The following is a 27,165-nucleotide window of genomic DNA, read 5'->3' as shown; positions in this document are numbered from 1 at the left end:
GAAATACTGCAGAGTGTGAAAATAGAGTGTGAAAAAATCCCTGCGCCGGATGGGATCTATCTGATGTTGTTTAGCAAATGCACTGCAGGAAGGTACAAATCAAGCTGATGCTCACAACGGCTCGTTTTGAGCCGCTAATTGGCAGTGAAGTGGCGGCGTCAATAACAGCTGTCACGCATCTCGTCTTATTCCACACCCTGAGCTCGAAATGACCCGAGATCTCTCGCTGAGTTTCTGCAGGGTCTTGCTTGGACGACACCATGACACTTTTTCACTGCAGTGAATCATGAAATCGCGTCGTGACTGTGAATAAAACGATGGAAACTTCCAGCAGAGGAGGAGCCGACCCTGAAGCAGGCAGCTGAGGACAAATGTTTCTCCTTTGCCAGTGAAAGGCACTGCTTCAGAAATTGGAAGCTTCCAAGTGAAGCTGTGTTGGCGATTATCTTCGCTGCTTGCTCACCTTTTTAATTCTGATTCCGTGATAATCAATCACATTACATATCGACATGCTGCCAGCGTGTGGCGTTACATTTGGGCCAGTGGCGTAATGGATAACGCGTCTGACTTCGGATCAGAAGATTGTAAGTTCGAGTCCTACCTGGCTCGTGGGGGAACGTCTCACTTTAACCGTGGTCCGTGTTGACGCTCCCCAATGAAGTCCTTGTCGGGATGGCGCTTCTGCAGTTAGAACTTGTGTTTGTTCTATTGTCCATTTCAAATTTCACCTCACCACAACGGACACTTCTGTCAGTCTCGGGTGTCTCCCTCTGTGGGTGGAAATGAGCATGAGCTCCTCAAAAGAGTTACAATTCGTTGTGAAAATGTCATACTTCTGCCCCATTATTGTGCCATTTAAGAACACAGGATAACCTCATTGACACTTGCCCTGGAAACATTAGAATACACAAGACTTTGAGCCAAAGTTGGAAACTGCGACTTGAATAGATGGTTCTCTGATTAGCCGCAATGCACAATGGGCAGAATGGCCTTTTCCCACTTTGTAAATCTTCGAAGACAAGTTGAAAATAATCTGCAACGAAAATGTTCAGAAAGGGGCTTTTATTTCGACCAAATACGATAGTACCTATCGCCTTGTCTTGTTATTTACTTGTGAGGTTTCGTTACTCTAAGCACCGTGGCCCGGATCCTATTCCCGCTCACGGAACGGTTGTCTTGTTCAGCAAACATATTGGTGTACCAGTACTTCTGCGGATTTTCCGATGCAAACAGGTCATTGGTTTTGTCCAAAACATTATGAAGGTTAACATAAAACAAACAGCTGCAGTTGCTGGAAATCTGAGCCAAAAACGAAAATAGTTTGCGGAACACATCAAGCCTGGCAACAGAAACGTCGACTTTGCTGCTCCTCGGATGCTGCCTTACCGACTGTGCTTTTCCAGCATCACTCTGATCTAAAATCTGGTTTCCAGCATCTGCAGTCCTCACTTTTACTTAGTTTCTTCAGTGTCGCTGGTTCCCAACTCAACAACTCCATCTCTAGCGGTTTCATGTCTGTTCCTCCATGCTGAGGAGCTGAAGAGTGAAGAAAATTAACTCACCCCATCCATCTCTGGGGTAATTGGGGACGGAAAAAGAATCTTATCACATTGAAATATATCTAGATACGACTTAATCCCTGTCTTTTATTGGGAACCATCTCTTTCATTGTAACCATGAGGAAAGACCATTTCGTTCGCCAGAATATGTCACAACGTTTGATTGTTTCTCGTCCAAGAACACTCAGATCAATAGCGCCCTTGATAAGCTCTGTTGGTCATGTTCTCAAAGAGATCTAGCAAATTGCCAAGTGCGATTTTCCTTTCAAAAAATAATTTTGACTAAGTTTGGCTGTAAATATCTTTTCCGAACTTTGTGCTTTTGTTCTTTTACATTGGTGTCCAGCAGCTTCCAAATGACAGCAAAGGTATGAAAGGAGATGGAAGCCTTGAGCCCATCACGTCAGCGACAGCTTTCAGTGAGGTGACGGGACTCGTCTGTCGTCATGGCCGAGTGGTTAAGGCGATGGATTAGAAATCCATTGGGGTTTCCCCACGCAGGTTCGAATCCTGCTGACTACGTTCTGAATGCCTTCCTATTGGAGCAATTTTCGGTCAAAGTTCAGGAAACCTGCTTTGAAAACCAGGCCGGTCATTTGATGAGACTTGGGAAACTCGAGTTCTTCATCAGAAATGTTCCACATCTAAAACGTTATCCCTGTTTCTCTTTCCAGATACCCTGCTCGTCACGTCGGGTTTCAGCAGTTGTTATTGAACGTCCTGAGCGGAATTGCTGCTTTTCCTTTGATTCCTTTAATCCCAGTCCTCTGTTCACTGACTCTGATCAGTGGCAACACTTCTTCCTGCACGTCAAAGTGCTCGTTCCCCACCGCTCCCTCTCCCATCATTACAAACAATCGCAGGAAATTGCCACTTAACCGCCTTTGTTCCAAAGTGAAACTCACCAGCCTCGGGAATCTCTCCACCAAACGGGACTTCTCATGCCTGGACATGGTGCAAGCCAGAGAGTTGTGAAGAGATACTGTGAAAATATTGTCAATTGGCAGTTGGAAATATGTTTAGGAAGCAAACCATATAATCTAGGATCCAGCTTTGGAAATCTTGAGAAACTCTTTGGGAAATGGAATCAGAGGAGAATGAAGAAGTGTGAAATCTCGGACCGAGTAGAGGACGGGACATTGACTCTGATGTTCTCGGGACAGGAACTCATCTGAGACATTGAAAGAATTCTCGCTCCCGTACGTGAGGAATACAAACTTCATCTGGATTCTGGGACAATGAAAAACTCTGGAACACTCAAGACAATATCCAAATATTGACTGGGATCACTGCAGTACGACTACTATAGATGGGTCACATTTTGTCCAGTGTGGGCAGGAGGGCTTCCTGACACAGTATGTAGACAGGCCTTCAAGGGACGAAGCCACTTTAGATTTAATAGTGGGTAACGAGCCTGGCCAGGTTTTAGATTTGGAAGTAGGTGAGCACTTTGCAATGAGGAGCTTATTACGATGCAATGAGGTAGGATTTAGGAAGCGTAGAATGGTGTAGGAAACAGCAGGGGCTGAGCACATTAAAAATGTGGAGCTTATTCAAGGAAAAGCTCCTGTGTGTCCTAGATAAGTATGTACCTGTCAGACAGTGAGGAAGATATAGAACGCGTGAGCCGTGGTTTACTAAGGAAGAGGAATCCCTGGTCAAGAAGAACAAGAAGTCTTCTGTTAGGACAAAACGTGAAAACTCAGTTGGAGCGCTCGAGGGTTACAACGATGTCAGAAAAGACCTAAAAAGAGAGCTGAGAAGAGTCAGGAGGAGACATGAGAAGTTGTTGGCGGATATGATCAGCGTTAAGCTAAGGCTTTCCATTGGTTAACCTAAGGCTTTCCATAGGTATGTCAGGAATAAAAGAATGACGAGAGTTAGCTTTGGGACAGTCAAGGATAATAGTGGGAAGTTGTGTGTGGAGTCAGAGGAGATAGGGGAAGCACTACGTAAACAGTGTTCGACAGTATTTGCTACAGAAAATGAAAATGTTGGCGAGGAAGATATAGAGACAATTGCGTCTAGACTGAGAAGAGATCGAGGTTCACAAGGAAGAGTTATTAGAAATACTGCAGAGTGTGAAAATAGAGTGTGAAAAAATCCCTGCGCCGGATGGGATCTATCTGATGTTGTTTAGCAAATGCACTGCAGGAAGGTACAAATCAAGCTGATGCTCACAACGGCTCGTTTTGAGCCGCTAATTGGCAGTGAAGTGGCGGCGTCAATAACAGCTGTCACGCATCTCGTCTTATTCCACACCCTGAGCTCGAAATGACCCGAGATCTCTCGCTGAGTTTCTGCAGGGTCTTGCTTGGACGACACCATGACACTTTTTCACTGCAGTGAATCATGAAATCGCGTCGTGACTGTGAATAAAACGATGGAAACTTCCAGCAGAGGAGGAGCCGACCCTGAAGCAGGCAGCTGAGGACAAATGTTTCTCCTTTGCCAGTGAAAGGCACTGCTTCAGAAATTGGAAGCTTCCAAGTGAAGCTGTGTTGGCGATTATCTTCGCTGCTTGCTCACCTTTTTAATTCTGATTCCGTGATAATCAATCACATTACATATCGACATGCTGCCAGCGTGTGACGTTACATTTGGGCCAGTGGCGTAATGGATAACGCGTCTGACTTCGGATCAGAAGATTGTAGGTTCGAGTCCTACCTGGCTCGTGGGGGAACGTCTCACTTTAACCGTGGTCCGTGTTGACGCTCCCCAATGAAGTCCTTGTCGGGATGGCGCTTCTGCAGTTAGAACTTGTGTTTGTTCTATTGTCCATTTCAAATTTCACCTCACCACAACGGACACTTCTGTCAGTCTCGGGTGTCTCCCTCTGTGGGTGGAAATGAGCATGAGCTCCTCAAAAGAGTTACAATTCGTTGTGAAAATGTCATACTTCTGTCCCATTATTGTGCCATTTAAGAACACAGGATAACCTCATTGACACTTGCCCTGGAAACATTAGAATACACAAGACTTTGAGCCAAAGTTGGAAACTGCGACTTGAATAGATGGTTCTCTGATTAGCCGCAATGCACAATGGGCAGAATGGCCTTTTCCCACTTTGTAAATCTTCGAAGACAAGTTGAAAATAATCTGCAACGAAAATGTTCAGAAAGGGGCTTTTATTTCGACCAAATACGATAGTACCTATCGCCTTGTCTTGTTATTTACTTGTGAGGTTTCGTTACTCTAAGCACCGTGGCCCGGATCCTATTCCCGCTCACGGAACGGTTGTCTTGTTCAGCAAACATATTGGTGTACCAGTACTTCTGCGGATTTTCCGATGCAAACAGGTCATTGGTTTTGTCCAAAACATTATGAAGGTTAACATAAAACAAACAGCTGCAGTTGCTGGAAATCTGAGCCAAAAACGAAAATAGTTTGCGGAACACATCAAGCCTGGCAACAGAAACGTCGACTTTGCTGCTCCTCGGATGCTGCCTTACCGACTGTGCTTTTCCAGCATCACTCTGATCTAAAATCTGGTTTCCAGCATCTGCAGTCCTCACTTTTACTTAGTTTCTTCAGTGTCGCTGGTTCCCAACTCAACAACTCCATCTCTAGCGGTTTCATGTCTGTTCCTCCATGCTGAGGAGCTGAAGAGTGAAGAAAATTAACTCACCCCATCCATCTCTGGGGTAATTGGGGACGGAAAAAGAATCTTATCACATTGAAATATATCTAGATACGACTTAATCCCTGTCTTTTATTGGGAACCATCTCTTTCATTGTAACCATGAGGAAAGACCATTTCGTTCGCCAGAATATGTCACAACGTTTGATTGTTTCTCGTCCAAGAACACTCAGATCAATAGCGCCCTTGATAAGCTCTGTTGGTCATGTTCTCAAAGAGATCTAGCAAATTGCCAAGTGCGATTTTCCTTTCAAAAAATAATTTTGACTAAGTTTGGCTGTAAATATCTTTTCCGAACTTTGTGCTTTTGTTCTTTTACATTGGTGTCCAGCAGCTTCCAAATGACAGCAAAGGTATGAAAGGAGATGGAAGCCTTGAGCCCATCACGTCAGCGACAGCTTTCAGTGAGGTGACGGGACTCGTCTGTAGTCATGGCCGAGTGGTTAAGGCGATGGATTAGAAATCCATTGGGGTTTCCCCACGCAGGTTCGAATCCTGCTGACTACGTTCTGAATGCCTTCCTATTGGAGCAATTTTCGGTCAAAGTTCAGGAAACCTGCTTTGAAAACCAGGCCGGTCATTTGATGAGACTTGGGAAACTCGAGTTCTTCATCAGAAATGTTCCACATCTAAAACGTTATCCCTGTTTCTCTTTCCAGATACCCTGCTCGTCACGTCGGGTTTCAGCAGTTGTTATTGAACGTCCTGAGCGGAATTGCTGCTTTTCCTTTGATTCCTTTAATCCCAGTCCTCTGTTCACTGACTCTGATCAGTGGCAACACTTCTTCCTGCACGTCAAAGTGCTCGTTCCCCACCGCTCCCTCTCCCATCATTACAAACAATCGCAGGAAATTGCCACTTAACCGCCTTTGTTCCAAAGTGAAACTCACCAGCCTCGGGAATCTCTCCACCAAACGGGACTTCTCATGCCTGGACATGGTGCAAGCCAGAGAGTTGTGAAGAGATACTGTGAAAATATTGTCAATTGGCAGTTGGAAATATGTTTAGGAAGCAAACCATATAATCTAGGATCCAGCTTTGGAAATCTTGAGAAACTCTTTGGGAAATGGAATCAGAGGAGAATGAAGAAGTGTGAAATCTCGGACCGAGTAGAGGACGGGACATTGACTCTGATGTTCTCGGGACAGGAACTCATCTGAGACATTGAAAGAATTCTCGCTCCCGTACGTGAGGAATACAAACTTCATCTGGATTCTGGGACAATGAAAAACTCTGGAACACTCAAGACAATATCCAAATATTGACTGGGATCACTGCAGTACGACTACTATAGATGGGTCACATTTTGTCCAGTGTGGGCAGGAGGGCTTCCTGACACAGTATGTAGACAGGCCTTCAAGGGACGAAGCCACTTTAGATTTAATAGTGGGTAACGAGCCTGGCCAGGTTTTAGATTTGGAAGTAGGTGAGCACTTTGCAATGAGGAGCTTATTACGATGCAATGAGGTAGGATTTAGGAAGCGTAGAATGGTGTAGGAAACAGCAGGGGCTGAGCACATTAAAAATGTGGAGCTTATTCAAGGAAAAGCTCCTGTGTGTCCTAGATAAGTATGTACCTGTCAGACAGTGAGGAAGATATAGAACGCGTGAGCCGTGGTTTACTAAGGAAGAGGAATCCCTGGTCAAGAAGAACAAGAAGTCTTCTGTTAGGACAAAACGTGAAAACTCAGTTGGAGCGCTCGAGGGTTACAACGATGTCAGAAAAGACCTAAAAAGAGAGCTGAGAAGAGTCAGGAGGAGACATGAGAAGTTGTTGGCGGATATGATCAGCGTTAAGCTAAGGCTTTCCATTGGTTAACCTAAGGCTTTCCATAGGTATGTCAGGAATAAAAGAATGACGAGAGTTAGCTTTGGGACAGTCAAGGATAATAGTGGGAAGTTGTGTGTGGAGTCAGAGGAGATAGGGGAAGCACTACGTAAACAGTGTTCGACAGTATTTGCTACAGAAAATGAAAATGTTGGCGAGGAAGATATAGAGACAATTGCGTCTAGACTGAGAAGAGATCGAGGTTCACAAGGAAGAGTTATTAGAAATACTGCAGAGTGTGAAAATAGAGTGTGAAAAAATCCCTGCGCCGGATGGGATCTATCTGATGTTGTTTAGCAAATGCACTGCAGGAAGGTACAAATCAAGCTGATGCTCACAACGGCTCGTTTTGAGCCGCTAATTGGCAGTGAAGTGGCGGCGTCAATAACAGCTGTCACGCATCTCGTCTTATTCCACACCCTGAGCTCGAAATGACCCGAGATCTCTCGCTGAGTTTCTGCAGGGTCTTGCTTGGACGACACCATGACACTTTTTCACTGCAGTGAATCATGGAAACTTCACAAGACTTTGAGCCAAAGTTGGAAACTGCGACTTGAATAGATGGTTCTCTGATTAGCCGCAATGCACAATGGGCAGAATGGCCTTTTCCCACTTTGTAAATCTTCGAAGACAAGTTGAAAATAATCTGCAACGAAAATGTTCAGAAAGGGGCTTTTATTTCGACCAAATACGATAGTACCTATCGCCTTGTCTTGTTATTTACTTGTGAGGTTTCGTTACTCTAAGCACCGTGGCCCGGATCCTATTCCCGCTCACGGAACGGTTGTCTTGTTCAGCAAACATATTGGTGTACCAGTACTTCTGCGGATTTTCCGATGCAAACAGGTCATTGGTTTTGTCCAAAACATTATGAAGGTTAACATAAAACAAACAGCTGCAGTTGCTGGAAATCTGAGCCAAAAACGAAAATAGTTTGCGGAACACATCAAGCCTGGCAACAGAAACGTCGACTTTGCTGCTCCTCGGATGCTGCCTTACCGACTGTGCTTTTCCAGCATCACTCTGATCTAAAATCTGGTTTCCAGCATCTGCAGTCCTCACTTTTACTTAGTTTCTTCAGTGTCGCTGGTTCCCAACTCAACAACTCCATCTCTAGCGGTTTCATGTCTGTTCCTCCATGCTGAGGAGCTGAAGAGTGAAGAAAATTAACTCACCCCATCCATCTCTGGGGTAATTGGGGACGGAAAAAGAATCTTATCACATTGAAATATATCTAGATACGACTTAATCCCTGTCTTTTATTGGGAACCATCTCTTTCATTGTAACCATGAGGAAAGACCATTTCGTTCGCCAGAATATGTCACAACGTTTGATTGTTTCTCGTCCAAGAACACTCAGATCAATAGCGCCCTTGATAAGCTCTGTTGGTCATGTTCTCAAAGAGATCTAGCAAATTGCCAAGTGCGATTTTCCTTTCAAAAAATAATTTTGACTAAGTTTGGCTGTAAATATCTTTTCCGAACTTTGTGCTTTTGTTCTTTTACATTGGTGTCCAGCAGCTTCCAAATGACAGCAAAGGTATGAAAGGAGATGGAAGCCTTGAGCCCATCACGTCAGCGACAGCTTTCAGTGAGGTGACAGGACTCGTCTGTAGTCATGGCCGAGTGGTTAAGGCGATGGATTAGAAATCCATTGGGGTTTCCCCACGCAGGTTCGAATCCTGCTGACTACGTTCTGAATGCCTTCCTATTGGAGCAATTTTCGGTCAAAGTTCAGGAAACCTGCTTTGAAAACCAGGCCGGTCATTTGATGAGACTTGGGAAACTCGAGTTCTTCATCAGAAATGTTCCACATCTAAAACGTTATCCCTGTTTCTCTTTCCAGATACCCTGCTCGTCACGTCGGGTTTCAGCAGTTGTTATTGAACGTCCTGAGCGGAATTGCTGCTTTTCCTTTGATTCCTTTAATCCCAGTCCTCTGTTCACTGACTCTGATCAGTGGCAACACTTCTTCCTGCACGTCAAAGTGCTCGTTCCCCACCGCTCCCTCTCCCATCATTACAAACAATCGCAGGAAATTGCCACTTAACCGCCTTTGTTCCAAAGTGAAACTCACCAGCCTCGGGAATCTCTCCACCAAACGGGACTTCTCATGCCTGGACATGGTGCAAGCCAGAGAGTTGTGAAGAGATACTGTGAAAATATTGTCAATTGGCAGTTGGAAATATGTTTAGGAAGCAAACCATATAATCTAGGATCCAGCTTTGGAAATCTTGAGAAACTCTTTGGGAAATGGAATCAGAGGAGAATGAAGAAGTGTGAAATCTCGGACCGAGTAGAGGACGGGACATTGACTCTGATGTTCTCGGGACAGGAACTCATCTGAGACATTGAAAGAATTCTCGCTCCCGTACGTGAGGAATACAAACTTCATCTGGATTCTGGGACAATGAAAAACTCTGGAACACTCAAGACAATATCCAAATTTTGACTGGGATCACTGCAGTACGACTACTATAGATGGGTCACATTTTGTCCAGTGTGGGCAGGAGGGCTTCCTGACACAGTATGTAGACAGGCCTTCAAGGGACGAAGCCACTTTAGATTTAATAGTGGGTAACGAGCCTGGCCAGGTTTTAGATTTGGAAGTAGGTGAGCACTTTGCAATGAGGAGCTTATTACGATGCAATGAGGTAGGATTTAGGAAGCGTAGAATGGTGTAGGAAACAGCAGGGGCTGAGCACATTAAAAATGTGGAGCTTATTCAAGGAAAAGCTCCTGTGTGTCCTAGATAAGTATGTACCTGTCAGACAGTGAGGAAGATATAGAACGCGTGAGCCGTGGTTTACTAAGGAAGAGGAATCCCTGGTCAAGAAGAACAAGAAGTCTTCTGTTAGGACAAAACGTGAAAACTCAGTTGGAGCGCTCGAGGGTTACAACGATGTCAGAAAAGACCTAAAAAGAGAGCTGAGAAGAGTCAGGAGGAGACATGAGAAGTTGTTGGCGGATATGATCAGCGTTAAGCTAAGGCTTTCCATTGGTTAACCTAAGGCTTTCCATAGGTATGTCAGGAATAAAAGAATGACGAGAGTTAGCTTTGGGACAGTCAAGGATAATAGTGGGAAGTTGTGTGTGGAGTCAGAGGAGATAGGGGAAGCACTACGTAAACAGTGTTCGACAGTATTTGCTACAGAAAATGAAAATGTTGGCGAGGAAGATATAGAGACAATTGCGTCTAGACTGAGAAGAGATCGAGGTTCACAAGGAAGAGTTATTAGAAATACTGCAGAGTGTGAAAATAGAGTGTGAAAAAATCCCTGCGCCGGATGGGATCTATCTGATGTTGTTTAGCAAATGCACTGCAGGAAGGTACAAATCAAGCTGATGCTCACAACGGCTCGTTTTGAGCCGCTAATTGGCAGTGAAGTGGCGGCGTCAATAACAGCTGTCACGCATCTCGTCTTATTCCACACCCTGAGCTCGAAATGACCCGAGATCTCTCGCTGAGTTTCTGCAGGGTCTTGCTTGGACGACACCATGACACTTTTTCACTGCAGTGAATCATGAAATCGCGTCGTGACTGTGAATAAAACGATGGAAACTTCCAGCAGAGGAGGAGCCGACCCTGAAGCAGGCAGCTGAGGACAAATGTTTCTCCTTTGCCAGTGAAAGACACTGCTTCAGAAATTGGAAGCTTCCAAGTGAAGCTGTGTTGGCGATTATCTTCGCTGCTTGCTCACCTTTTTAATTCTGATTCCGTGATAATCAATCACATTACATATCGACATGCTGCCAGCGTGTGACGTTACATTTGGGCCAGTGGCGTAATGGATAACGCGTCTGACTTCGGATCAGAAGATTGTAGGTTCGAGTCCTACCTGGCTCGTGGGGGAACGTCTCACTTTAACCGTGGTCCGTGTTGACGCTCCCCAATGAAGTCCTTGTCGGGATGGCGCTTCTGCAGTTAGAACTTGTGTTTGTTCTATTGTCCATTTCAAATTTCACCTCACCACAACGGACACTTCTGTCAGTCTCGGGTGTCTCCCTCTGTGGGTGGAAATGAGCATGAGCTCCTCAAAAGAGTTACAATTCGTTGTGAAAATGTCATACTTCTGTCCCATTATTGTGCCATTTAAGAACACAGGATAACCTCATTGACACTTGCCCTGGAAACATTAGAATACACAAGACTTTGAGCCAAAGTTGGAAACTGCGACTTGAATAGATGGTTCTCTGATTAGCCGCAATGCACAATGGGCAGAATGGCCTTTTCCCACTTTGTAAATCTTCGAAGACAAGTTGAAAATAATCTGCAACGAAAATGTTCAGAAAGGGGCTTTTATTTCGACCAAATACGATAGTACCTATCGCCTTGTCTTGTTATTTACTTGTGAGGTTTCGTTACTCTAAGCACCGTGGCCCGGATCCTATTCCCGCTCACGGAACGGTTGTCTTGTTCAGCAAACATATTGGTGTACCAGTACTTCTGCGGATTTTCCGATGCAAACAGGTCATTGGTTTTGTCCAAAACATTATGAAGGTTAACATAAAACAAACAGCTGCAGTTGCTGGAAATCTGAGCCAAAAACGAAAATAGTTTGCGGAACACATCAAGCCTGGCAACAGAAACGTCGACTTTGCTGCTCCTCGGATGCTGCCTTACCGACTGTGCTTTTCCAGCATCACTCTGATCTAAAATCTGGTTTCCAGCATCTGCAGTCCTCACTTTTACTTAGTTTCTTCAGTGTCGCTGGTTCCCAACTCAACAACTCCATCTCTAGCGGTTTCATGTCTGTTCCTCCATGCTGAGGAGCTGAAGAGTGAAGAAAATTAACTCACCCCATCCATCTCTGGGGTAATTGGGGACGGAAAAAGAATCTTATCACATTGAAATATATCTAGATACGACTTAATCCCTGTCTTTTATTGGGAACCATCTCTTTCATTGTAACCATGAGGAAAGACCATTTCGTTCGCCAGAATATGTCACAACGTTTGATTGTTTCTCGTCCAAGAACACTCAGATCAATAGCGCCCTTGATAAGCTCTGTTGGTCATGTTCTCAAAGAGATCTAGCAAATTGCCAAGTGCGATTTTCCTTTCAAAAAATAATTTTGACTAAGTTTGGCTGTAAATATCTTTTCCGAACTTTGTGCTTTTGTTCTTTTACATTGGTGTCCAGCAGCTTCCAAATGACAGCAAAGGTATGAAAGGAGATGGAAGCCTTGAGCCCATCACGTCAGCGACAGCTTTCAGTGAGGTGACAGGACTCGTCTGTAGTCATGGCCGAGTGGTTAAGGCGATGGATTAGAAATCCATTGGGGTTTCCCCACGCAGGTTCGAATCCTGCTGACTACGTTCTGAATGCCTTCCTATTGGAGCAATTTTCGGTCAAAGTTCAGGAAACCTGCTTTGAAAACCAGGCCGGTCATTTGATGAGACTTGGGAAACTCGAGTTCTTCATCAGAAATGTTCCACATCTAAAACGTTATCCCTGTTTCTCTTTCCAGATACCCTGCTCGTCACGTCGGGTTTCAGCAGTTGTTATTGAACGTCCTGAGCGGAATTGCTGCTTTTCCTTTGATTCCTTTAATCCCAGTCCTCTGTTCACTGACTCTGATCAGTGGCAACACTTCTTCCTGCACGTCAAAGTGCTCGTTCCCCACCGCTCCCTCTCCCATCATTACAAACAATCGCAGGAAATTGCCACTTAACCGCCTTTGTTCCAAAGTGAAACTCACCAGCCTCGGGAATCTCTCCACCAAACGGGACTTCTCATGCCTGGACATGGTGCAAGCCAGAGAGTTGTGAAGAGATACTGTGAAAATATTGTCAATTGGCAGTTGGAAATATGTTTAGGAAGCAAACCATATAATCTAGGATCCAGCTTTGGAAATCTTGAGAAACTCTTTGGGAAATGGAATCAGAGGAGAATGAAGAAGTGTGAAATCTCGGACCGAGTAGAGGACGGGACATTGACTCTGATGTTCTCGGGACAGGAACTCATCTGAGACATTGAAAGAATTCTCGCTCCCGTACGTGAGGAATACAAACTTCATCTGGATTCTGGGACAATGAAAAACTCTGGAACACTCAAGACAATATCCAAATATTGACTGGGATCACTGCAGTACGACTACTATAGATGGGTCACATTTTGTCCAGTGTGGGCAGGAGGGCTTCCTGACACAGTATGTAGACAGGCCTTCAAGGGACGAAGCCACTTTAGATTTAATAGTGGGTAACGAGCCTGGCCAGGTTTTAGATTTGGAAGTAGGTGAGCACTTTGCAATGAGGAGCTTATTACGATGCAATGAGGTAGGATTTAGGAAGCGTAGAATGGTGTAGGAAACAGCAGGGGCTGAGCACATTAAAAATGTGGAGCTTATTCAAGGAAAAGCTCCTGTGTGTCCTAGATAAGTATGTACCTGTCAGACAGTGAGGAAGATATAGAACGCGTGAGCCGTGGTTTACTAAGGAAGAGGAATCCCTGGTCAAGAAGAACAAGAAGTCTTCTGTTAGGACAAAACGTGAAAACTCAGTTGGAGCGCTCGAGGGTTACAACGATGTCAGAAAAGACCTAAAAAGAGAGCTGAGAAGAGTCAGGAGGAGACATGAGAAGTTGTTGGCGGATATGATCAGCGTTAAGCTAAGGCTTTCCATTGGTTAACCTAAGGCTTTCCATAGGTATGTCAGGAATAAAAGAATGACGAGAGTTAGCTTTGGGACAGTCAAGGATAATAGTGGGAAGTTGTGTGTGGAGTCAGAGGAGATAGGGGAAGCACTACGTAAACAGTGTTCGACAGTATTTGCTACAGAAAATGAAAATGTTGGCGAGGAAGATATAGAGACAATTGCGTCTAGACTGAGAAGAGATCGAGGTTCACAAGGAAGAGTTATTAGAAATACTGCAGAGTGTGAAAATAGAGTGTGAAAAAATCCCTGCGCCGGATGGGATCTATCTGATGTTGTTTAGCAAATGCACTGCAGGAAGGTACAAATCAAGCTGATGCTCACAACGGCTCGTTTTGAGCCGCTAATTGGCAGTGAAGTGGCGGCGTCAATAACAGCTGTCACGCATCTCGTCTTATTCCACACCCTGAGCTCGAAATGACCCGAGATCTCTCGCTGAGTTTCTGCAGGGTCTTGCTTGGACGACACCATGACACTTTTTCACTGCAGTGAATCATGAAATCGCGTCGTGACTGTGAATAAAACGATGGAAACTTCCAGCAGAGGAGGAGCCGACCCTGAAGCAGGCAGCTGAGGACAAATGTTTCTCCTTTGCCAGTGAAAGGCACTGCTTCAGAAATTGGAAGCTTCCAAGTGAAGCTGTGTTGGCGATTATCTTCGCTGCTTGCTCACCTTTTTAATTCTGATTCCGTGATAATCAATCACATTACATATCGACATGCTGCCAGCGTGTGACGTTACATTTGGGCCAGTGGCGTAATGGATAACGCGTCTGACTTCGGATCAGAAGATTGTAGGTTCGAGTCCTACCTGGCTCGTGGGGGAACGTCTCACTTTAACCGTGGTCCGTGTTGACGCTCCCCAATGAAGTCCTGGTCGGGATGGCGCTTCTGCAGTTAGAACTTGTGTTTGTTCTATTGTCCATTTCAAATTTCACCTCACCACAACGGACACTTCTGTCAGTCTCGGGTGTCTCCCTCTGTGGGTGGAAATGAGCATGAGCTCCTCAAAAGAGTTACAATTCGTTGTGAAAATGTCATACTTCTGTCCCATTATTGTGCCATTTAAGAACACAGGATAACCTCATTGACACTTGCCCTGGAAACATTAGAATACACAAGACTTTGAGCCAAAGTTGGAAACTGCGACTTGAATAGATGGTTCTCTGATTAGCCGCAATGCACAATGGGCAGAATGGCCTTTTCCCACTTTGTAAATCTTCGAAGACAAGTTGAAAATAATCTGCAACGAAAATGTTCAGAAAGGGGCTTTTATTTCGACCAAATACGATAGTACCTATCGCCTTGTCTTGTTATTTACTTGTGAGGTTTCGTTACTCTAAGCACCGTGGCCCGGATCCTATTCCCGCTCACGGAACGGTTGTCTTGTTCAGCAAACATATTGGTGTACCAGTACTTCTGCGGATTTTCCGATGCAAACAGGTCATTGGTTTTGTCCAAAACATTATGAAGGTTAACATAAAACAAACAGCTGCAGTTGCTGGAAATCTGAGCCAAAAACGAAAATAGTTTGCGGAACACATCAAGCCTGGCAACAGAAACGTCGACTTTGCTGCTCCTCGGATGCTGCCTTACCGACTGTGCTTTTCCAGCATCACTCTGATCTAAAATCTGGTTTCCAGCATCTGCAGTCCTCACTTTTACTTAGTTTCTTCAGTGTCGCTGGTTCCCAACTCAACAACTCCATCTCTAGCGGTTTCATGTCTGTTCCTCCATGCTGAGGAGCTGAAGAGTGAAGAAAATTAACTCACCCCATCCATCTCTGGGGTAATTGGGGACGGAAAAAGAATCTTATCACATTGAAATATATCTAGATACGACTTAATCCCTGTCTTTTATTGGGAACCATCTCTTTCATTGTAACCATGAGGAAAGACCATTTCGTTCGCCAGAATATGTCACAACGTTTGATTGTTTCTCGTCCAAGAACACTCAGATCAATAGCGCCCTTGATAAGCTCTGTTGGTCATGTTCTCAAAGAGATCTAGCAAATTGCCAAGTGCGATTTTCCTTTCAAAAAATAATTTTGACTAAGTTTGGCTGTAAATATCTTTTCCGAACTTTGTGCTTTTGTTCTTTTACATTGGTGTCCAGCAGCTTCCAAATGACAGCAAAGGTATGAAAGGAGATGGAAGCCTTGAGCCCATCACGTCAGCGACAGCTTTCAGTGAGGTGACAGGACTCGTCTGTAGTCATGGCCGAGTGGTTAAGGCGATGGATTAGAAATCCATTGGGGTTTCCCCACGCAGGTTCGAATCCTGCTGACTACGTTCTGAATGCCTTCCTATTGGAGCAATTTTCGGTCAAAGTTCAGGAAACCTGCTTTGAAAACCAGGCCGGTCATTTGATGAGACTTGGGAAACTCGAGTTCTTCATCAGAAATGTTCCACATCTAAAACGTTATCCCTGTTTCTCTTTCCAGATACCCTGCTCGTCACGTCGGGTTTCAGCAGTTGTTATTGAACGTCCTGAGCGGAATTGCTGCTTTTCCTTTGATTCCTTTAATCCCAGTCCTCTGTTCACTGACTCTGATCAGTGGCAACACTTCTTCCTGCACGTCAAAGTGCTCGTTCCCCACCGCTCCCTCTCCCATCATTACAAACAATCGCAGGAAATTGCCACTTAACCGCCTTTGTTCCAAAGTGAAACTCACCAGCCTCGGGAATCTCTCCACCAAACGGGACTTCTCATGCCTGGACATGGTGCAAGCCAGAGAGTTGTGAAGAGATACTGTGAAAATATTGTCAATTGGCAGTTGGAAATATGTTTAGGAAGCAAACCATATAATCTAGGATCCAGCTTTGGAAATCTTGAGAAACTCTTTGGGAAATGGAATCAGAGGAGAATGAAGAAGTGTGAAATCTCGGACCGAGTAGAGGACGGGACATTGACTCTGATGTTCTCGGGACAGGAACTCATCTGAGACATTGAAAGAATTCTCGCTCCCGTACGTGAGGAATACAAACTTCATCTGGATTCTGGGACAATGAAAAACTCTGGAACACTCAAGACAATATCCAAATATTGACTGGGATCACTGCAGTACGACTACTATAGATGGGTCACATTTTGTCCAGTGTGGGCAGGAGGGCTTCCTGACACAGTATGTAGACAGGCCTTCAAGGGACGAAGCCACTTTAGATTTAATAGTGGGTAACGAGCCTGGCCAGGTTTTAGATTTGGAAGTAGGTGAGCACTTTGCAATGAGGAGCTTATTACGATGCAATGAGGTAGGATTTAGGAAGCGTAGAATGGTGTAGGAAACAGCAGGGGCTGAGCACATTAAAAATGTGGAGCTTATTCAAGGAAAAGCTCCTGTGTGTCCTAGATAAGTATGTACCTGTCAGACAGTGAGGAAGATATAGAACGCGTGAGCCGTGGTTTACTAAGGAAGAGGAATCCCTGGTCAAGAAGAACAAGAAGTCTTCTGTTAGGACAAAACGTGAAAACTCAGTTGGAGCGCTCGAGGGTTACAACGATGTCAGAAAAGACCTAAAAAGAGAGCTGAGAAGAGTCAGGAGGAGACATGAGAAGTTGTTGGCGGATATGATCAGCGTTAAGCTAAGGCTTTCCATTGGTTAACCTAAGGCTTTCCATAGGTATGTCAGGAATAAAAGAATGACGAGAGTTAGCTTTGGGACAGTCAAGGATAATAGTGGGAAGTTGTGTGTGGAGTCAGAGGAGATAGGGGAAGCACTACGTAAACAGTGTTCGACAGTATTTGCTACAGAAAATGAAAATGTTGGCGAGGAAGATATAGAGACAATTGCGTCTAGACTGAGAAGAGATCGAGGTTCACAAGGAAGAGTTATTAGAAATACTGCAGAGTGTGAAAATAGAGTGTGAAAAAATCCCTGCGCCGGATGGGATCTATCTGATGTTGTTTAGCAAATGCACTGCAGGAAGGTACAAATCAAGCTGATGCTCACAACGGCTCGTTTTGAGCCGCTAATTGGCAGTGAAGTGGCGGCGTCAATAACAGCTGTCACGCATCTCGTCTTATTCCACACCCTGAGCTCGAAATGACCCGAGATCTCTCGCTGAGTTTCTGCAGGGTCTTGCTTGGACGACACCATGACACTTTTTCACTGCAGTGAATCATGAAATCGCGTCGTGACTGTGAATAAAACGATGGAAACTTCCAGCAGAGGAGGAGCCGACCCTGAAGCAGGCAGCTGAGGACAAATGTTTCTCCTTTGCCAGTGAAAGGCACTGCTTCAGAAATTGGAAGCTTCCAAGTGAAGCTGTGTTGGCGATTATCTTCGCTGCTTGCTCACCTTTTTAATTCTGATTCCGTGATAATCAATCACATTACATATCGACATGCTGCCAGCGTGTGACGTTACATTTGGGCCAGTGGCGTAATGGATAACGCGTCTGACTTCGGATCAGAAGATTGTAGGTTCGAGTCCTACCTGGCTCGTGGGGGAACGTCTCACTTTAACCGTGGTCCGTGTTGACGCTCCCCAATGAAGTCCTGGTCGGGATGGCGCTTCTGCAGTTAGAACTTGTGTTTGTTCTATTGTCCATTTCAAATTTCACCTCACCACAACGGACACTTCTGTCAGTCTCGGGTGTCTCCCTCTGTGGGTGGAAATGAGCATGAGCTCCTCAAAAGAGTTACAATTCGTTGTGAAAATGTCATACTTCTGTCCCATTATTGTGCCATTTAAGAACACAGGATAACCTCATTGACACTTGCCCTGGAAACATTAGAATACACAAGACTTTGAGCCAAAGTTGGAAACTGCGACTTGAATAGATGGTTCTCTGATTAGCCGCAATGCACAATGGGCAGAATGGCCTTTTCCCACTTTGTAAATCTTCGAAGACAAGTTGAAAATAATCTGCAACGAAAATGTTCAGAAAGGGGCTTTTATTTCGACCAAATACGATAGTACCTATCGCCTTGTCTTGTTATTTACTTGTGAGGTTTCGTTACTCTAAGCACCGTGGCCCGGATCCTATTCCCGCTCACGGAACGGTTGTCTTGTTCAGCAAACATATTGGTGTACCAGTACTTCTGCGGATTTTCCGATGCAAACAGGTCATTGGTTTTGTCCAAAACATTATGAAGGTTAACATAAAACAAACAGCTGCAGTTGCTGGAAATCTGAGCCAAAAACGAAAATAGTTTGCGGAACACATCAAGCCTGGCAACAGAAACGTCGACTTTGCTGCTCCTCGGATGCTGCCTTACCGACTGTGCTTTTCCAGCATCACTCTGATCTAAAATCTGGTTTCCAGCATCTGCAGTCCTCACTTTTACTTAGTTTCTTCAGTGTCGCTGGTTCCCAACTCAACAACTCCATCTCTAGCGGTTTCATGTCTGTTCCTCCATGCTGAGGAGCTGAAGAGTGAAGAAAATTAACTCACCCCATCCATCTCTGGGGTAATTGGGGACGGAAAAAGAATCTTATCACATTGAAATATATCTAGATACGACTTAATCCCTGTCTTTTATTGGGAACCATCTCTTTCATTGTAACCATGAGGAAAGACCATTTCGTTCGCCAGAATATGTCACAACGTTTGATTGTTTCTCGTCCAAGAACACTCAGATCAATAGCGCCCTTGATAAGCTCTGTTGGTCATGTTCTCAAAGAGATCTAGCAAATTGCCAAGTGCGATTTTCCTTTCAAAAAATAATTTTGACTAAGTTTGGCTGTAAATATCTTTTCCGAACTTTGTGCTTTTGTTCTTTTACATTGGTGTCCAGCAGCTTCCAAATGACAGCAAAGGTATGAAAGGAGATGGAAGCCTTGAGCCCATCACGTCAGCGACAGCTTTCAGTGCGGTGACAGGACTCGTCTGTAGTCATGGCCGAGTGGTTAAGGCGATGGATTAGAAATCCATTGGGGTTTCCCCACGCAGGTTCGAATCCTGCTGACTACGTTCTGAATGCCTTCCTATTGGAGCAATTTTCGGTCAAAGTTCAGGAAACCTGCTTGGAAAACCAGGCCGGTCATTTGATGAGACTTGGGAAACTCGAGTTCTTCATCAGAAATGTTCCACATCTAAAACGTTATCCCTGTTTCTCTTTCCAGATACCCTGCTCGTCACGTCGGGTTTCAGCAGTTGTTATTGAACGTCCTGAGCGGAATTGCTGCTTTTCCTTTGATTCCTTTAATCCCAGTCCTCTGTTCACTGACTCTGATCAGTGGCAACACTTCTTCCTGCACGTCAAAGTGCTCGTTCCCCACCGCTCCCTCTCCCATCATTACAAACAATCGCAGGAAATTGCCACTTAACCGCCTTTGTTCCAAAGTGAAACTCACCAGCCTCGGGAATCTCTCCACCAAACGGGACTTCTCATGCCTGGACATGGTGCAAGCCAGAGAGTTGTGAAGAGATACTGTGAAAATATTGTCAATTGGCAGTTGGAAATATGTTTAGGAAGCAAACCATATAATCTAGGATCCAGCTTTGGAAATCTTGAGAAACTCTTTGGGAAATGGAATCAGAGGAGAATGAAGAAGTGTGAAATCTCGGACCGAGTAGAGGACGGGACATTGACTCTGATGTTCTCGGGACAGGAACTCATCTGAGACATTGAAAGAATTCTCGCTCCCGTACGTGAGGAATACAAACTTCATCTGGATTCTGGGACAATGAAAAACTCTGGAACACTCAAGACAATATCCAAATATTGACTGGGATCACTGCAGTACGACTACTATAGATGGGTCACATTTTGTCCAGTGTGGGCAGGAGGGCTTCCTGACACAGTATGTAGACAGGCCTTCAAGGGACGAAGCCACTTTAGATTTAATAGTGGGTAACGAGCCTGGCCAGGTTTTAGATTTGGAAGTAGGTGAGCACTTTGCAATGAGGAGCTTATTACGATGCAATGAGGTAGGATTTAGGAAGCGTAGAATGGTGTAGGAAACAGCAGGGGCTGAGCACATTAAAAATGTGGAGCTTATTCAAGGAAAAGCTCCTGTGTGTCCTAGATAAGTATGTACCTGTCAGACAGTGAGGAAGATATAGAACGCGTGAGCCGTGGTTTACTAAGGAAGAGGAATCCCTGGTCAAGAAGAACAAGAAGTCTTCTGTTAGGACAAAACGTGAAAACTCAGTTGGAGCGCTCGAGGGTTACAACGATGTCAGAAAAGACCTAAAAAGAGAGCTGAGAAGAGTCAGGAGGAGACATGAGAAGTTGTTGGCGGATATGATCAGCGTTAAGCTAAGGCTTTCCATTGGTTAACCTAAGGCTTTCCATAGGTATGTCAGGAATAAAAGAATGACGAGAGTTAGCTTTGGGACAGTCAAGGATAATAGTGGGAAGTTGTGTGTGGAGTCAGAGGAGATAGGGGAAGCACTACGTAAACAGTGTTCGACAGTATTTGCTACAGAAAATGAAAATGTTGGCGAGGAAGATATAGAGACAATTGCGTCTAGACTGAGAAGAGATCGAGGTTCACAAGGAAGAGTTATTAGAAATACTGCAGAGTGTGAAAATAGAGTGTGAAAAAATCCCTGCGCCGGATGGGATCTATCTGATGTTGTTTAGCAAATGCACTGCAGGAAGGTACAAATCAAGCTGATGCTCACAACGGCTCGTTTTGAGCCGCTAATTGGCAGTGAAGTGGCGGCGTCAATAACAGCTGTCACGCATCTCGTCTTATTCCACACCCTGAGCTCGAAATGACCCGAGATCTCTCGCTGAGTTTCTGCAGGGTCTTGCTTGGACGACACCATGACACTTTTTCACTGCAGTGAATCATGAAATCGCGTCGTGACTGTGAATAAAACGATGGAAACTTCCAGCAGAGGAGGAGCCGACCCTGAAGCAGGCAGCTGAGGACAAATGTTTCTCCTTTGCCAGTGAAAGGCACTGCTTCAGAAATTGGAAGCTTCCAAGTGAAGCTGTGTTGGCGATTATCTTCGCTGCTTGCTCACCTTTTTAATTCTGATTCCGTGATAATCAATCACATTACATATCGACATGCTGCCAGCGTGTGACGTTACATTTGGGCCAGTGGCGTAATGGATAACGCGTCTGACTTCGGATCAGAAGATTGTAGGTTCGAGTCCTACCTGGCTCGTGGGGGAACGTCTCACTTTAACCGTGGTCCGTGTTGACGCTCCCCAATGAAGTCCTGGTCGGGATGGCGCTTCTGCAGTTAGAACTTGTGTTTGTTCTATTGTCCATTTCAAATTTCACCTCACCACAACGGACACTTCTGTCAGTCTCGGGTGTCTCCCTCTGTGGGTGGAAATGAGCATGAGCTCCTCAAAAGAGTTACAATTCGTTGTGAAAATGTCATACTTCTGTCCCATTATTGTGCCATTTAAGAACACAGGATAACCTCATTGACACTTGCCCTGGAAACATTAGAATACACAAGACTTTGAGCCAAAGTTGGAAACTGCGACTTGAATAGATGGTTCTCTGATTAGCCGCAATGCACAATGGGCAGAATGGCCTTTTCCCACTTTGTAAATCTTCGAAGACAAGTTGAAAATAATCTGCAACGAAAATGTTCAGAAAGGGGCTTTTATTTCGACCAAATACGATAGTACCTATCGCCTTGTCTTGTTATTTACTTGTGAGGTTTCGTTACTCTAAGCACCGTGGCCCGGATCCTATTCCCGCTCACGGAACGGTTGTCTTGTTCAGCAAACATATTGGTGTACCAGTACTTCTGCGGATTTTCCGATGCAAACAGGTCATTGGTTTTGTCCAAAACATTATGAAGGTTAACATAAAACAAACAGCTGCAGTTGCTGGAAATCTGAGCCAAAAACGAAAATAGTTTGCGGAACACATCAAGCCTGGCAACAGAAACGTCGACTTTGCTGCTCCTCGGATGCTGCCTTACCGACTGTGCTTTTCCAGCATCACTCTGATCTAAAATCTGGTTTCCAGCATCTGCAGTCCTCACTTTTACTTAGTTTCTTCAGTGTCGCTGGTTCCCAACTCAACAACTCCATCTCTAGCGGTTTCATGTCTGTTCCTCCATGCTGAGGAGCTGAAGAGTGAAGAAAATTAACTCACCCCATCCATCTCTGGGGTAATTGGGGACGGAAAAAGAATCTTATCACATTGAAATATATCTAGATACGACTTAATCCCTGTCTTTTATTGGGAACCATCTCTTTCATTGTAACCATGAGGAAAGACCATTTCGTTCGCCAGAATATGTCACAACGTTTGATTGTTTCTCGTCCAAGAACACTCAGATCAATAGCGCCCTTGATAAGCTCTGTTGGTCATGTTCTCAAAGAGATCTAGCAAATTGCCAAGTGCGATTTTCCTTTCAAAAAATAATTTTGACTAAGTTTGGCTGTAAATATCTTTTCCGAACTTTGTGCTTTTGTTCTTTTACATTGGTGTCCAGCAGCTTCCAAATGACAGCAAAGGTATGAAAGGAGATGGAAGCCTTGAGCCCATCACGTCAGCGACAGCTTTCAGTGCGGTGACAGGTCTCGTCTGTAGTCATGGCCGAGTGGTTAAGGCGATGGATTAGAAATCCATTGGGGTTTCCCCACGCAGGTTCGAATCCTGCTGACTACGTTCTGAATGCCTTCCTATTGGAGCAATTTTCGGTCAAAGTTCAGGAAACCTGCTTTGAAAACCAGGCCGGTCATTTGATGAGACTTGGGAAACTCGAGTTCTTCATCAGAAATGTTCCACATCTAAAACGTTATCCCTGTTTCTCTTTCCAGATACCCTGCTCGTCACGTCGGGTTTCAGCAGTTGTTATTGAACGTCCTGAGCGGAATTGCTGCTTTTCCTTTGATTCCTTTAATCCCAGTCCTCTGTTCACTGACTCTGATCAGTAGCAACACTTCTTCCTGCACGTCAAAGTGCTCGTTCCCCACCGCTCCCTCTCCCATCATTACAAACAATCGCAGGAAATTGCCACTTAACCGCCTTTGTTCCAAAGTGAAACTCACCAGCCTCGGGAATCTCTCCACCAAACGGGACTTCTCATGCCTGGACATGGTGCAAGCCAGAGAGTTGTGAAGAGATACTGTGAAAATATTGTCAATTGGCAGTTGGAAATATGTTTAGGAAGCAAACCATATAATCTAGGATCCAGCTTTGGAAATCTTGAGAAACTCTTTGGGAAATGGAATCAGAGGAGAATGAAGAAGTGTGAAATCTCGGACCGAGTAGAGGACGGGACATTGACTCTGATGTTCTCGGGACAGGAACTCATCTGAGACATTGAAAGAATTCTCGCTCCCGTACGTGAGGAATACAAACTTCATCTGGATTCTGGGACAATGAAAAACTCTGGAACACTCAAGACAATATCCAAATATTGACTGGGATCACTGCAGTACGACTACTATAGATGGGTCACATTTTGTCCAGTGTGGGCAGGAGGGCTTCCTGACACAGTATGTAGACAGGCCTTCAAGGGACGAAGCCACTTTAGATTTAATAGTGGGTAACGAGCCTGGCCAGGTTTTAGATTTGGAAGTAGGTGAGCACTTTGCAATGAGGAGCTTATTACGATGCAATGAGGTAGGATTTAGGAAGCGTAGAATGGTGTAGGAAACAGCAGGGGCTGAGCACATTAAAAATGTGGAGCTTATTCAAGGAAAAGCTCCTGTGTGTCCTAGATAAGTATGTACCTGTCAGACAGTGAGGAAGATATAGAACGCGTGAGCCGTGGTTTACTAAGGAAGAGGAATCCCTGGTCAAGAAGAACAAGAAGTCTTCTGTTAGGACAAAACGTGAAAACTCAGTTGGAGCGCTCGAGGGTTACAACGATGTCAGAAAAGACCTAAAAAGAGAGCTGAGAAGAGTCAGGAGGAGACATGAGAAGTTGTTGGCGGATATGATCAGCGTTAAGCTAAGGCTTTCCATTGGTTAACCTAAGGCTTTCCATAGGTATGTCAGGAATAAAAGAATGACGAGAGTTAGCTTTGGGACAGTCAAGGATAATAGTGGGAAGTTGTGTGTGGAGTCAGAGGAGATAGGGGAAGCACTACGTAAACAGTGTTCGACAGTATTTGCTACAGAAAATGAAAATGTTGGCGAGGAAGATATAGAGACAATTGCGTCTAGACTGAGAAGAGATCGAGGTTCACAAGGAAGAGTTATTAGAAATACTGCAGAGTGTGAAAATAGAGTGTGAAAAAATCCCTGCGCCGGATGGGATCTATCTGATGTTGTTTAGCAAATGCACTGCAGGAAGGTACAAATCAAGCTGATGCTCACAACGGCTCGTTTTGAGCCGCTAATTGGCAGTGAAGTGGCGGCGTCAATAACAGCTGTCACGCATCTCGTCTTATTCCACACCCTGAGCTCGAAATGACCCGAGATCTCTCGCTGAGTTTCTGCAGGGTCTTGCTTGGACGACACCATGACACTTTTTCACTGCAGTGAATCATGAAATCGCGTCGTGACTGTGAATAAAACGATGGAAACTTCCAGCAGAGGAGGAGCCGACCCTGAAGCAGGCAGCTGAGGACAAATGTTTCTCCTTTGCCAGTGAAAGGCACTGCTTCAGAAATTGGAAGCTTCCAAGTGAAGCTGTGTTGGCGATTATCTTCGCTGCTTGCTCACCTTTTTAATTCTGATTCCGTGATAATCAATCACATTACATATCGACATGCTGCCAGCGTGTGACGTTACATTTGGGCCAGTGGCGTAATGGATAACGCGTCTGACTTCGGATCAGAAGATTGTAGGTTCGAGTCCTACCTGGCTCGTGGGGGAACGTCTCACTTTAACCGTGGTCCGTGTTGACGCTCCCCAATGAAGTCCTGGTCGGGATGGCGCTTCTGCAGTTAGAACTTGTGTTTGTTCTATTGTCCATTTCAAATTTCACCTCACCACAACGGACACTTCTGTCAGTCTCGGGTGTCTCCCTCTGTGGGTGGAAATGAGCATGAGCTCCTCAAAAGAGTTACAATTCGTTGTGAAAATGTCATACTTCTGTCCCATTATTGTGCCATTTAAGAACACAGGATAACCTCATTGACACTTGCCCTGGAAACATTAGAATACACAAGACTTTGAGCCAAAGTTGGAAACTGCGACTTGAATAGATGGTTCTCTGATTAGCCGCAATGCACAATGGGCAGAATGGCCTTTTCCCACTTTGTAAATCTTCGAAGACAAGTTGAAAATAATCTGCAACGAAAATGTTCAGAAAGGGGCTTTTATTTCGACCAAATACGATAGTACCTATCGCCTTGTCTTGTTATTTACTTGTGAGGTTTCGTTACTCTAAGCACCGTGGCCCGGATCCTATTCCCGCTCACGGAACGGTTGTCTTGTTCAGCAAACATATTGGTGTACCAGTACTTCTGCGGATTTTCCGATGCAAACAGGTCATTGGTTTTGTCCAAAACATTATGAAGGTTAACATAAAACAAACAGCTGCAGTTGCTGGAAATCTGAGCCAAAAACGAAAATAGTTTGCGGAACACATCAAGCCTGGCAACAGAAACGTCGACTTTGCTGCTCCTCGGATGCTGCCTTACCGACTGTGCTTTTCCAGCATCACTCTGATCTAAAATCTGGTTTCCAGCATCTGCAGTCCTCACTTTTACTTAGTTTCTTCAGTGTCGCTGGTTCCCAACTCAACAACTCCATCTCTAGCGGTTTCATGTCTGTTCCTCCATGCTGAGGAGCTGAAGAGTGAAGAAAATTAACTCACCCCATCCATCTCTGGGGTAATTGGGGACGGAAAAAGAATCTTATCACATTGAAATATATCTAGATACGACTTAATCCCTGTCTTTTATTGGGAACCATCTCTTTCATTGTAACCATGAGGAAAGACCATTTCGTTCGCCAGAATATGTCACAACGTTTGATTGTTTCTCGTCCAAGAACACTCAGATCAATAGCGCCCTTGATAAGCTCTGTTGGTCATGTTCTCAAAGAGATCTAGCAAATTGCCAAGTGCGATTTTCCTTTCAAAAAATAATTTTGACTAAGTTTGGCTGTAAATATCTTTTCCGAACTTTGTGCTTTTGTTCTTTTACATTGGTGTCCAGCAGCTTCCAAATGACAGCAAAGGTATGAAAGGAGATGGAAGCCTTGAGCCCATCACGTCAGCGACAGCTTTCAGTGCGGTGACAGGTCTCGTCTGTAGTCATGGCCGAGTGGTTAAGGCGATGGATTAGAAATCCATTGGGGTTTCCCCACGCAGGTTCGAATCCTGCTGACTACGTTCTGAATGCCTTCCTATTGGAGCAATTTTCGGTCAAAGTTCAGGAAACCTGCTTTGAAAACCAGGCCGGTCATTTGATGAGACTTGGGAAACTCGAGTTCTTCATCAGAAATGTTCCACATCTAAAACGTTATCCCTGTTTCTCTTTCCAGATACCCTGCTCGTCACGTCGGGTTTCAGCAGTTGTTATTGAACGTCCTGAGCGGAATTGCTGCTTTTCCTTTGATTCCTTTAATCCCAGTCCTCTGTTCACTGACTCTGATCAGTGGCAACACTTCTTCCTGCACGTCAAAGTGCTCGTTCCCCACCGCTCCCTCTC

General features: G+C 44.8%; 15 non-coding genes across 15 annotated transcripts; all 15 read left to right on the top strand.

The window, feature by feature from the left end:
- The first annotated feature begins 536 nt into the window (after window positions 1–536).
- trnar-ucg (transfer RNA arginine (anticodon UCG)) lies at window positions 537–609 on the top strand. Its single transcript has one exon. It is a non-coding gene; the product is annotated as a tRNA-Arg (tRNA).
- Window positions 610–1,999: 1,390 nt separating this feature from the next.
- trnas-aga (transfer RNA serine (anticodon AGA)) lies at window positions 2,000–2,081 on the top strand. Its single transcript has one exon. It is a non-coding gene; the product is annotated as a tRNA-Ser (tRNA).
- A 2,080-nt stretch (window positions 2,082–4,161) lies between these two features.
- Window positions 4,162–4,234, top strand: trnar-ucg (transfer RNA arginine (anticodon UCG)). The gene has a single exon. It is a non-coding gene; the product is annotated as a tRNA-Arg (tRNA).
- A 1,390-nt stretch (window positions 4,235–5,624) lies between these two features.
- trnas-aga (transfer RNA serine (anticodon AGA)) lies at window positions 5,625–5,706 on the top strand. The gene has a single exon. It is a non-coding gene; the product is annotated as a tRNA-Ser (tRNA).
- A 2,933-nt stretch (window positions 5,707–8,639) lies between these two features.
- On the top strand, window positions 8,640–8,721 carry trnas-aga (transfer RNA serine (anticodon AGA)). Its single transcript has one exon. It is a non-coding gene; the product is annotated as a tRNA-Ser (tRNA).
- Window positions 8,722–10,801: 2,080 nt separating this feature from the next.
- trnar-ucg (transfer RNA arginine (anticodon UCG)) lies at window positions 10,802–10,874 on the top strand. Its single transcript has one exon. It is a non-coding gene; the product is annotated as a tRNA-Arg (tRNA).
- A 1,390-nt stretch (window positions 10,875–12,264) lies between these two features.
- On the top strand, window positions 12,265–12,346 carry trnas-aga (transfer RNA serine (anticodon AGA)). The gene has a single exon. It is a non-coding gene; the product is annotated as a tRNA-Ser (tRNA).
- Window positions 12,347–14,426: 2,080 nt separating this feature from the next.
- On the top strand, window positions 14,427–14,499 carry trnar-ucg (transfer RNA arginine (anticodon UCG)). The gene has a single exon. It is a non-coding gene; the product is annotated as a tRNA-Arg (tRNA).
- Window positions 14,500–15,889: 1,390 nt separating this feature from the next.
- Window positions 15,890–15,971, top strand: trnas-aga (transfer RNA serine (anticodon AGA)). The gene has a single exon. It is a non-coding gene; the product is annotated as a tRNA-Ser (tRNA).
- Window positions 15,972–18,051: 2,080 nt separating this feature from the next.
- Window positions 18,052–18,124, top strand: trnar-ucg (transfer RNA arginine (anticodon UCG)). Its single transcript has one exon. It is a non-coding gene; the product is annotated as a tRNA-Arg (tRNA).
- A 1,390-nt stretch (window positions 18,125–19,514) lies between these two features.
- Window positions 19,515–19,596, top strand: trnas-aga (transfer RNA serine (anticodon AGA)). Its single transcript has one exon. It is a non-coding gene; the product is annotated as a tRNA-Ser (tRNA).
- Window positions 19,597–21,676: 2,080 nt separating this feature from the next.
- Window positions 21,677–21,749, top strand: trnar-ucg (transfer RNA arginine (anticodon UCG)). The gene has a single exon. It is a non-coding gene; the product is annotated as a tRNA-Arg (tRNA).
- Window positions 21,750–23,139: 1,390 nt separating this feature from the next.
- On the top strand, window positions 23,140–23,221 carry trnas-aga (transfer RNA serine (anticodon AGA)). The gene has a single exon. It is a non-coding gene; the product is annotated as a tRNA-Ser (tRNA).
- Window positions 23,222–25,301: 2,080 nt separating this feature from the next.
- trnar-ucg (transfer RNA arginine (anticodon UCG)) lies at window positions 25,302–25,374 on the top strand. The gene has a single exon. It is a non-coding gene; the product is annotated as a tRNA-Arg (tRNA).
- A 1,390-nt stretch (window positions 25,375–26,764) lies between these two features.
- Window positions 26,765–26,846, top strand: trnas-aga (transfer RNA serine (anticodon AGA)). The gene has a single exon. It is a non-coding gene; the product is annotated as a tRNA-Ser (tRNA).
- The last annotated feature ends 319 nt before the right edge of the window (window positions 26,847–27,165 follow it).

This window comes from Hemiscyllium ocellatum, chromosome 46 (genome assembly GCF_020745735.1).
Source record: "Hemiscyllium ocellatum isolate sHemOce1 chromosome 46, sHemOce1.pat.X.cur, whole genome shotgun sequence".
Lineage (NCBI taxonomy): Eukaryota > Metazoa > Chordata > Chondrichthyes > Orectolobiformes > Hemiscylliidae > Hemiscyllium > Hemiscyllium ocellatum.
This window is presented reverse-complemented; position numbering and strand designations above follow the sequence as displayed.